Consider the following 12,871-nt stretch of genomic DNA (forward strand, 5'->3'; position numbering starts at 1 on the left):
AACGGGCTCCAGGTGGTATCAATATACAGTTGCCATCTTCATTACCTAATGCAGCGGTCGGCAACCTGCGGCCCGCGGGCCGCATGCGGCTCGTGAAACTGTCATTTGCGGCCCGAGTGCCGCCTTGGCTATTTTGTATGTAATAGTGACAAACGACAATGTCTCATAAAGTCATAAATATTAACAAAGTACGGCCCGCGTCACCTCCGTTAACTACTATGTGGCCCTTGGCTGCTAAAAGGTTGCCGACCGCTGACCTAATGCATGATGAAGTGATGATGACAAACAGTGTCACAATGACGTGGCTCTCATAACGTTTATAGATGGCGTTACAAACGTTAAAAATACGTACAAAATATACATGTGACTGAGGTTTCTGTGAGACGCTACATAGATCATCACAACTGACGGGCTCCGGTTTTTGCAACGGTTCGTTGCGACTTCCATACTTGAAGTCGCAACGCGCGCGAGAACGCAACTCATGCTAGCCGGTCTGAGGAACCCAAGTTTTAACTAGGACAAAAATTTAAATATCACGTGAGTTACCGTTATAAAAATATTTGAACACAACTTTGTATATACAGATTAACAGCCTTTAATGTCTTTATTAATTACTTGTCTCTTCTTATTTGTATGTACCACGGCAATAAAATAATGCACTGGCCTATATCAAGAACATAATTTCTGTGCCTTCAAACAAAGCATTATAATGTAAGTGATCAATGCACACATTTTTATGAATAATTGTAAGCTATAAATGTTGTAATAGAGATATCTATTTAGTTTTGTTAAATATATAATAGTATGATTTTATTATGTTTGTGTTTTAATTAACTACCTCATCTAATCAACTCATAGCGCAATACCGTAAATTAATGAAAGAAATACCGAGGAAAGTATAAGTATAAATAATAAGTAACTTTAAAGATTATTTATTTCTGGTACACAGCACAGCATAACAAACATAGCAGATATGTTTCATCCCTACTGTGTTGCTGACTATACTAGTTTTCGTTACTAGAAACACAGAATAAATAATAGTACTAAGTACAGAAGACTCACTCTCTAACAAAACTTCTCTAACGCATTTAATACCGTTGACCATGACATTCTCCTTGCCTTGCTCAAACATATGAGAGTCTCTGATATAGCCCTTCACTGGTTGGCTGCCTACTTGCGGGGGCGCCAGCAGGCAGTCCGAGTTGACCGGTCTTTGTCTGACTGGTCTGATCTGGCGACTGGCGTGCCCCAAGGAGGTATTTTATCCCCACTTCTTTTTTCCACCTTTATTAATTTTATTACACCTAACCTTCGCTGTTCCTACCATCTGTATGCTGACGACTTGCAACTCTACGACCAGTGCTCCGTGACTGACCTCCCAACTTGCATTGATAAACTTAACCTGGACCTTTTTCATATCCAGAAGTGGTCTGAGAGGTTCGGCCTGTTTGTAAATCCGTCAAAGTGCCAGGCTATTGTTATAGGTAGTTCCAAGCAACTTGAAAAACTAGACTTGGATGCACTTGCACCTGTAAGCTTTAACGGCTCCCCAATAACATTTAGTCAGAGCGTTAAAGACTTGCTGGGCGTTCTTTTCGATAACACCTTGAGTTGGAGAGCACAGGTTACTGAAATCAGTCGTAAGGTCATGGGCTCCCTTCATTATCTGAACAGACTGAAACACTTCTTACCGGTCAAAACTAAAGTTGCATTAGTTAACGCCCTTTTACTACCCATTATTGACTATGGTGATGTCTGTTATCCGGACTTAAACGAAGAGCTTCTTGATAAATTGGATCGCCTGCTTAATAACTGCATTCGCTTCATTTTCTGCCTCCGCAAATATGATCACGTTTCTTCTTTTCGCTCTCAGCTTGGCTGGCTTCCCATCCGACAACGTCGCAACATTCGCTTGCTTTCCACTCTTTTTTCTGTGCTTAATGATCCACTCTCTCCGGAATACCTCAAATCCTTCTTTCAATACTACGGCGTTTCTCGCGTCCGCCAACTTCGCTCTTCTGGCAATATGTCTCTGTCCATCCCTCCTCACCGAACCGGGTTCATGTCGAATTCGTTCACTGTGCAGGTGGCGCGTCTTTGGAACGGACTTCCTTTTAACATAAAAAATGCGCCTAATAAGTTCGCTTTCAAAAAATCCGTACGTGCTTTCTTTGCTAGCAGAATGAAAAAATCTTAGTGTATTACTAGTAGTTCGCCCCGAACTGTGAACTCGCGGTTCGCCAAAAATATCAATTGAATGCAGTGCAGATGGGCATTTCGTAATTGATTCCTGATTCCACTATTACTCGAAATTACTTTGTAATCTGATTACCGATTCCCAGATTACTTTGTAATCTAACAACACCGAATTACTAAGTACCTACAATTCCATTTGAGGAATCTAAGCGAATCCTAGGTCTATGGTACTACTACTATCAAAAGTACATTTCGATAATAGATATAGATGTTGTTGACTTACTAGGTACCTTGTTTGTAATACAGGAGTGCAGATTTCGAAAATGATGACCATGACCAATAAAACGACACCCATGACGACTTTTATGACATATATAGTGCATGGCCGCTATTTTGGAATCCAAAATGGTCATCATTTTCGAAATCTGCACCCCCTAAAACCTATAAAACGACACCCATGGCGACTTTTATGACATAGTGCATGGCCGCCATTTTGGATTCCAAAATGGTCATGATTTTCGAAATCTGCACCCCCTAAAACCTATAAATCGACACCCATGACGACTTTTATGGCATAGTGCATGGCCGCCATTTTGGAATCCAAAATGGTCATCATTTTCGAAATCTGCGCCCCCTAAAACCTATAAAACGACACCCATGACGACTTATGACATAGTGCATGGCCGCCATTTTGGAATCCAAAATGGTCATCATTTTCGAAATCTGCGCCCCCTAAAACCTATAAAACGACACCCATGACGACTTTTATGACATAGTGCATGGCCGCCATTTTAGAATCCAAAATGGTCATCATTTTCGAAATCTGCGCCCCCTAAAACCTATAAAACGACACCCATGACGACTTTTATGACATAGTGCATGGCCGCCATTTTAGAATCCAAAATGGTCATCATTTTCGAAATCTGCGCCCCCCGAAACCTATAAAAGGACATCCATAACGACTATTATGACATAGTGCATGGCCGCTATTTTGGAATCCAAAATGGTCATCATTTTCGAAATCTACGCCCCCTAAAACCTATAAAACGACACCCATGATGACTTTTATGACATAGTGCATGGCCGCCATTTTGGAATCAAAAATGGTCATCATTTTCGAAATCTGCGCCCCCTAAAACCTATAAAACGACACCCATGACGACTATTATGACATAGTGCATGGCCGCTATTTTGGAATCCAAAATGGTCATCATTTTCGAAATCTGCGCCCCCAAAAACCTATAAAACGACATCCATGACGACTTTTATGACATAATGCATGGCCGCCATCTTGGATTTCAAAATTGTCATCATTTTTGAAAAAAATCTTAAATAAAAAAAAACAATGTTATAAATGTGTAACAAACCGAGCACTTTCATTTGATACCAAACTCGACCATACTTTCTTGCAATTAAAATGACCAGAATAGCAAGACCCCTCACAAATGGCTTTTTAGCATTTTAAGGTCTTCTAGCTCAATAACCTCTTGTTCGAGCCTGCTCAAAAATTAATGACTAAAATATAATGCCCTCAACTACACGTTTACCCAATTTTATTGAAATTAGAATAAATTTACTTAGGTTCTTGAGTATCAAACTATCTTCTGACAGTTCAGCTTAAAAACATCGAAATGCCGGGACGTGCCGCTAGCCAGCCGCGTGATCCAAGTCGAATGTAAGAACTTCGCTTCGCTTCGCTCGCTCGTTCGATTAGTTTCATAATATGTTTCGTCGTTATTTATTTATATATTTATATATATATATATATATATATATATATATATATATATATATATATATATATATATATATATATATATATATATATATGTATATGTATATTATAGTATATGTGTACAGTATATTTGTATAGGTAATTAATATGTTATACGTAATTTATTGTTCGTTTTTGCTGTTGTAATTATAGCACCGCTCACAATCTCTCTGCTTAGCCTTAAGGTTGACTGGTAGAAAATGCCTTATGGCATTAAGTCCGCCTTTTGTACTATAAGATTTTTCTTTTGTGCAATAAAGATTAAATAAATAAATAAATAAACGCGTCTGTCACGATCAGCAGAGATATGGCCGCTAGGTGGCGACAGCGCCACGCGCGGCTTATGGCAAACCCCAAAATTGGGGTCGAACGGATGTACTTTTAGCTACCTGTAGCAAAGCGACGAAATCGCGGAGTGAGCGACGCCTGCTAGAAATTGTAATAAGTACAAAGAAGAGTGAGTAAAGTTTTACATGCAAAACTTCTACTCGCTCTAATTTCTTTGTATAACAACTTTTAAAAAAAGCGATGTGTTGAATGTTGTAATCAGTTCCGTTTTTCCTTTTGTGCTACAGAATGAAAGAATTTGTAGAACCCTCTTTTTATTAATAGTATTTATGACAAGTTACATCTCAATAAGCGAGAAAATATCTACTAGGAAATAAAAAAATATTACTGTTTTTTTTTCCACAAATAATGGCTTTTAAAAGTTGAATCATGGGCAGCGTCAACAAGCGTCTGCGCTGCGAAACGTATCGGAACGGAACGCCGAACGGCAAACGAAACGGTATCTGACAACTAACCTCAAGACTGATTTTTTATCGTTTTATATACTTACGCGAATTTAGTGGTTTTCACCTCATATAAGCTGATAGCAGAGACCGGTGACGCGTAAGTGTTTTCTAAATCATATAGTTTACTTATTTTACCCAAATTTTCGTTGCGTTTACTTACCGTTACGTGTAACTCTACTGTGCATTTACCGATTTGTTCTATATTCTAGTACTCAAACCACAACCAGTGTTAACCATTTGTAGTCTTTTTTAAATTAAAATTCGTTTTGTTTATATTGTATTGCCTAATAGTGTTTCACTCGGTAACTTCAAAATTTTTACGTCTAAAGCTTATTGAAATGTTAGCCCGAGCGCTAACACTGTAGTACAATGAACTTCGTATTAACATAAATAAAACTACAATTTTACTTTTCTGTCGACAATTTCCTGTCTTTGTGCAGCTAGTTATGGGAATTATTAGGTATTCAATATTACTTAATGCCAAATATATTTATAATTGATTACTATAAAATTGTTTATAGTTAACCATATCGGTTTATTCTTTGTTATGCTATATTTTTGTGCTATTTAGTTGAATGAATTTGGATTTTATTTTTATGCAGTGAATTACTCATAAATATATCAACAAAATGTTTACAATTTAACATTAAAGGTATGTGACAGTATGTCTGAAGTATAAACATAACTTCAAGTATTTTAATATTTCCTTGAGTAGGTCTATCTACCACCAGAGATATATATAACTCCGTATAAGATAAATAAAGTCTAAGAAAAAAACGTGCCTCGGATGTCAAGCAAAAGTCACTGTCGAATAGATGGCGCCATATACCTTTGGCCTATTGTCGTTTAGATGGCGTTGGCGACACCGTTTGATATTTAACAATTTTAACACGTATCAGTGAAAGAACATGGGACAATAAAAATTAATAATCATATATCCGTAAACATATTTTAATTCATTTATACATTTTCAATTTTATTTTAAGTTTTAATCGTGTGTCGATAGATGGCAGTAAATGTACCGTGACTACAAAATTTACTTTGACAGGACCCCTCTATACTATCTATTCTTTTTGCTACCACAGACAAAACAATAACAGTGCAATCTATAGAGATACGATTGTCAAAGTAAATTATGTATGTAGCGACTGTAAATTTACTGCTATCATTTGACAGAACATAAAACTGTTAGAACGCCATTTGATTTTAATTATTATTCTTTCACTGATATGTGTTAACTTGTTAAATATTAATATTAACGATATTGTCTACTCAAGAGTAGGCTGAAGGACATGGTGCCATCACTCGGAAAGATTGCACCGTACCTTTGGCCTACAGTCGAGTAGATGGCGTTAATATTAATATTTAATTAGTTAACACATATCAGTGCAGGAATAAGGATCAAAGTCAAATGGCATTCTAACAGTTTTATGTTCTGTCAAATAATGGCAGTAAATTTACAGTGTGGCAGACAGCATAATTTACTTTGACAAGCCGTCTCTATACACTCTATTCTCTATGCCCAGAGTAATGATTTATTTGAGATATATGAGCATAACTTTCTAAATATTACAAATAAAATTATTTAAAGTCACAAGTTTCTTGAATTTTTAGGGTTCCGTACCCAAAAGGTAAAACGGGACCCTATTACTAAGACTTCGCTGTCCGTCTGTCCGTCCGTCCGTCTGTCACCAAGCTGTATCTCACGAACCGCGATAGCTAGACAGTTGAAATTTTCACAGATGATGTATTTCTGTTGCCGCTATAACAACAAATACTAAAAACAGAATAAAATAAAGATTTAAATGGGGCTCCCACACAACAAACGTGATTTTTGACCAAAGTTAAGCAACGTCGGGCGTGGTCAGTACTTGGATGGGTGACCGTTTTTATTTTTGTTTATTTTTGTTTTTTTTTTTTTGTATTATGGTACGGAACCCTTCGTGCGCGAGTCCGACTCGCACTTGCCCGGTTTTTCCAAATTTTGTAACACTTTAAAACATTACCTGCCCATAAAAATATGACACTTCACTTAAAAATGACAGAAAAGAGTTCCTCCATTCATTAGCTTTTTAACCAAGTATATTTTACTCTAAATGTTTTTAAATTAATAATAGTCATGACAGAATAGGGAGAGGGCTTGACTTATCGTACCTGAGGGGCTACCGCGAAAACCGAAATTCACAAATTGCGGGGATTTTTCTCTGTCACTCTAATTACGCCGTCATTGGAGTAAAAGAGAAAGATCCCCGCAATTTGCGAACTTCGATTTTCGCGGTTATAGCCCTGACCCTTCATTGGTTTGTTTGTGTCACTTTTTCTTCATGGGTGTTGTTTGTCTTTGGTATCTTATCTTCTCGAGGTAGAGGTCACGGTAGATTGTATTGTCTGCAATTATATTTATTTAAACTTTATTGCACAATAAAAATAGGTACAAATGGCGGACTTAATGCCTTAAGGCATTCTCTACCAATCAATTTATTTTATTTAGTTCATTTCATAATGAAATGAAACTGACAATAATGATTCTTGTCAGTTTTGGTGAAGCGCGATCTCTGCCTTCCAGTCTTTATATTATTATATTTGGTAGGTATTTAAGTTTTTGCAAGTAACGCTGCCATGCGTTGGTCGAAACACGTGTGCATCGGACCGTATCTATGTCTGTGTCTCATCTCATTTGACTGTATTTTTAGAGATTCTGTCTGTTTTTAATAGGACTAAGCATAAGATAATGATTTATACAATAACATCTTGTAGTTAAAACTTCTAGCCAAGCCCTGGAAAGTTGGAACTTAACGATTTATGTTGTCTACAAACTTGCAGCGAAACGCGAGACGGAGCTTTGTGCTCCGCAATTTCTACATTCGAAATTCAACAAATAATGATTAACAATTTCGAAAATAGCAAAGATCTACGAATAATACCGTACACGGCGGGAAGAAGTTGATATCTAGTCTGTTCGAGATCCTGAAAACGGTGAAAAATAAAGATAAAGCTCCTAAAAATACGTGTGGTACCTCATTAGATTCGTCATGATGTCTAGAAAAATGTATTCGAAGCGTGTATTAGCACACAAAAAATATCAAAACTTATAAGCAAAAAAAGGGAGAAAAAAGTAAATACAGTGGATTTCGGATATAACGACGATGAAGGGACCACCGAAATTTCGTCGTTATATCCGGAAGTCGTTATAGGCAAAGGTAAAAAGATAAAGACATATTGTATTGATTTAAATCCGAAACGTTAGTACCATCGTTCATACTGTTAACTGTGCATCCGTGGACCTTATGCCTTTTGTAATAAGGTCCACCGATGTACAGTTAGGAGTGTTGCTGTCTGTACGTTTCGAACGAGTGAATCTAAATAGTTAATATCTACCGATAAACAAAAGGTCACCACATTTGCTAACCATCTGTCGATGTAAACAAAAGATAAGAAAGTAAAGCTCTATTGTCCTTTGACGACCGACTCCGGTCGCAATATCTGCATGGGATTTCTAAGAACTTGTTACAAATGATTCATTAAAAACCGTCGCTAAACCCGAATTCGGCGCTACACCCGAAGTTGCTATATCCACATGAATCTTGTACTAAAATATGCTTTAAATTCATTGGACTTGGATTTTACGTCACTATAGCCGAATGGTCGCTACAACCAAGGTCGTAATAAATGAAATCCACTGTATTTTTTATTTCCCCAATATCTCAAAAAGTATTCATATTTAAGAAACGAAAATTCATATTAGTAAAGAGAAAGATATTTCCAATAAAACATTCCATACTTGCAGACCTGTATCTCCATTATTTATACTTTTAATTCACCGCTGAACACAGCCCTCCACGCTCCATTTTCGGGAAACGCGCGCGACGTGAAAAAGCGGTAACGTAACATTAAAATATAATTTTAAAGGTATTAAATATTCATTGAAAAATTTAAAAAAAATACGGTGTATTAAAAACACAGCAACAAATGTACTTCTTGTAGAAATTTATCTTAAAATTATTATTTCAACAAGTTAGGCGAGAGTTAGGCAATTGTTAATTAACAAAATTTTCTCAAACTTCCTGCTTTATTGAAAACGAAAAAAAATGTATAAATAACTATCGTAAAATTTTGTCGCTTTGTAGAGCCCTTCTCATATAAATGTTTAATATCTTTATAGTCTTTTTGTTTGTTCCCCACCAAAAATTTAGTATGGTTTATGGTAAACATGGCAACAAATAACCCGACCGAATTACGTAGATGGTTTTTGGTATGTTGTCAGGAATGTTAAAACGTGTTTTTAATTTTGTCGCTTTGCGTATGTTTTGTCCCTCACGGAGGCACGCGTATAGCTCATGTAATACTAGGTCTATGAAACCGGCTCTAAGACAAGTGTACACGCTTGTAGAGGCCTTATAGGAAAAAAAAAATTGATTATCTCCGAAATGGAGTTAATTAGAATATCGGTGTCTTTGAGAAACTTACTTGATTTAAGCTCAGGAATGCACTCTTGAAATTAACGGAAATCGAAAAAAACACGGTGTATAAAGCATATGGCGTTTGGATGAAATTATGTGAATTATTTTTATTTCTGTTCGCAAGTCTAAGTATAGGCGACACGTAGAGTGATCACAATCAATTGGCGAGGAATAGTGAGTATGTATGTAGGTAATGTTTTCATTTGCGCCCAGCGGCGCTTCATTATCCGCAGACGCCGAATGCTCAACTAGAGCGATTGCGTTTAGTGTTGTGCCTAAGTGCCACTTGCACCATATCACTAAGCCGGGATTAACCGGTTAAACCCGGAGTTACCATAGTTACCAGTACAATTTGACAACTCCGGGATAGTGGGAGGGTGCAACTGGCGCTTAGGGTGCTATTCCACCTGTCCAATTTCTTGGCGAACTTGATCTTAGAAATCGTACAGGCTATAACAAAATGAAACTAACCTCAAATTTTGCCTTTGCACTTCTTAGTTCTATTCAACATAAAATAATAGGTAACTGTAATGATACTAATGATATGGAGTGAGGGGGCAGGTAGAGGAGCCTCACGGGGATGATGGGAATGAAAGTCAGGATCCAGAGCGATGAGGGGTATTTAATATTTAAATAAAAAGGCACCTGTAACAATACAGGTTACGTGTTAACAGATAGGTATGTATAAAAATACTTTCGTAATTCAGAAGGTTAGAAATCAAATAACTTACAATATGTGCCTTGGTGATGATGTAGGTATATATCTGGAAGGTGTGCAGGGCCACAAAACGAGCACTATACTGAACTGCACGCACTTATGAATTATTACGTTTACTAATAAAAATCACACTTAAACGGTCGTGTTTAGAAACTTGGGAAGTACAGTCCGTTAGATAAAATGATGTTTATCGATCAAAGTATGTGATCGAACTGAAAATAAAAATCATTGAATGGAATTTGGAATAGGATTTGAATTTCAAAAAGGAATTTAGAATTTGTATGGTGCCAGAAATAGTATGAAGGTCGATAGTGTAACGCTTCGTTACACGCACCGTTACAATCATCATAATTATATTTGTAAAACTACTGTTGATATTTATATTCACCTGACTTTCGAATGAATTGATGCGAATCATTATTTTTGTTTCTGTTCTCAAGTTTGTAGGCGCCACGAGGAGTGATTAAAAGCAATTGTAGAGGATTACTAAGGATGTAATACACACGCTGCCAACTTGCGCCCAGGGGCTCAATTCCGGAGCGATTGCGTTTAGTGCTTTGGTCCGGGACCATTCCTGTTCTTGGGATTAATCTCCAAGGCAATGATAACCGTTTTTGGTGATCGAACTGATCGATGTTCTACTTCGCATGTGTATATTTTTAAACAAAAGGGAACGGAACAATACAGAAAACTTAAAAAAAAAAATATCTCTACACAGCAACGAATGACAGCAATTAGCCTTCCTCAGCCAGAAAAAGCTTTACAGTATGATAAAGTATCAATAAATAAAAAGTATTGTATAAATTTCCAAAGAATAATAATAATAGTATTTAAGTAAATACCTAAAGCCTTAAATCGTTAATATCTTTTTACGGAAAATTGCTCCGTTTAAACTTTCTTCTCCGGACATGTTCATGTAACGTATTGCAACAATATATGAAATATCAAAAAAAAAATCCCCGCAGAAATACCAATATTAACAAAATATAATTTTTTGGCGTGACTTGGACCGGAAAATTGCTCAGTCTAATTTTTTCACTGGAATGCCATTTTATTGCCGATTTATACATACAAATTGAAAATCTAAAAAATTTACCATGTAACTATACTTTTTTTCAGAAATTGCCTTTTTACTCGCTGTGGAAAATTTCTCTATCCATTTTATTTATTGAATTAAGTTCACAGTTTTCTTTCCATTCAACTATAAAAACATCCAAAAAAATAACGAGCGTATTCAAAACTAAACATATCGGGAGCAGTGTATAGGGAGCGGGGTGTACAAGGGATGACAGTTCTTTTGGATATTTTGGATTTAAGTATATACGTGACTACTTAGTATATATTTAAAAAGAAATCAGGCTGAGAAATTTTCCACTCTCAGTTTTTTATAGTTCTAAAATACATAAACTTGAGTATGCATTTTTTTTTGGATTTTCTTACCCACTACGCCAAATTATATTCTAAGATCATATAAGAAGGAAAAAATTGCAGAGCAATTTTCCGATGAAAGTGAGCGCCAAAAAAGGAATTATCGTAAAAAAAAATTTCTCATGTTTGACAAAAGTTTTAGATTTTTTTCTAGTATCACATACTGATACAAATAACTTATTTGGTAAAATAATTTTGGACGGAGGAATTACTCGGTTCAATATATAAACAGATTTGTATTTTTACGTATAAATACCTAACTTAGGATTGGTTTTTTTTTTTGGATATTTATATGTTAGTTTCGGCTCATACTATACAATAACCAAGCAAAATTTCATCGACTGAGAAATTAATGCATGGGTCTCCATACAACAACTTGCTTCGTTTACTACACTAAATTATTTATAAAATATATGATTTGTAAAACTACTTTTGACATTTTTAATTAATTTTTTACTTGCTTACAATTAACAAATGTTAGCGGAAATAGTAAAAACAGAAATTCACTTTTCTGTTCATTTAAGATGATCAAAATTACTGAACGTTAACGTACCTGACTATATCATACCAAGTTTTTATACCAATCACTTTTACGTTTTCTATCTGCCGTATTCGAACTTCAAGATATTCACAAGAGACGACACGTACTAGATACGTTATAGTTTAGATATCAACTAGTTCTCTTTTGCAGCGCAATTCGGGCAACCATAATGTCACTTTTACGTTAGATAGAGTAAGATATCTATTAGATGTGAATTGGATCTCTAAGTCATATTCATATCCTGTGGAAATCGTTCAAGAGTATCTCCAGAATCGCGCAAATGTCAAATTTGACAGGTTAGATCTTAAACATATCGTTATCGTATCTTGGTGATGTCTAAAAAATATCTAATAGATATCTATTTCAAAATCCGAATCGAGCCCCTAGGCTTAGACCCGCACATGGGGTGAAATTATCAGATTTTCAGCACTGGGGTCTCTACGGTTATGGAATAAATCCAGATATTGTCTATTGCACCTGTTTTTTTTACATGGAAAATGCAGGCAATATCTGAATTTATTAGTGTCCGACCGAAGGTTCGGTTTCGGTTTCGGTTTCGGCCAGTTTCGGCCAAAAAATCATGTTTCGGCCGTAGTTTCGGTTTCGGCCAAAATACGGCCGAACCTTTCGGCCGGGCCGAAACTTACGAAATGGTACTTCGGACAAAGACCAAAAGTTGGGGAATAAGTAGGACAACAATATTAATATCTAGGTACATATACTGATTCATGTATAGGTGGTATAGGTACATAATTTAATTGGTTTATTATAAAACACAATTCCACTAGTGAGGGCGCCACTGGACGGTCGACTCAGTCTTAAGAGGCTGTCAATACCTATAACGCGCACACTGTCTAATTGTATCGGAGTGAATGAGATAGCACTGTCGCACGTAGCCGTTGGCCGAGTATTCGCTCGGCCCGAGTCGAACGATGTCTTTTTCGCTCTTATTCAATCACT

The sequence above is a fragment of the Cydia fagiglandana genome, chromosome 3, assembly GCF_963556715.1.
Source record: "Cydia fagiglandana chromosome 3, ilCydFagi1.1, whole genome shotgun sequence".
In the NCBI taxonomy this organism is placed as follows: domain Eukaryota; kingdom Metazoa; phylum Arthropoda; class Insecta; order Lepidoptera; family Tortricidae; genus Cydia; species Cydia fagiglandana.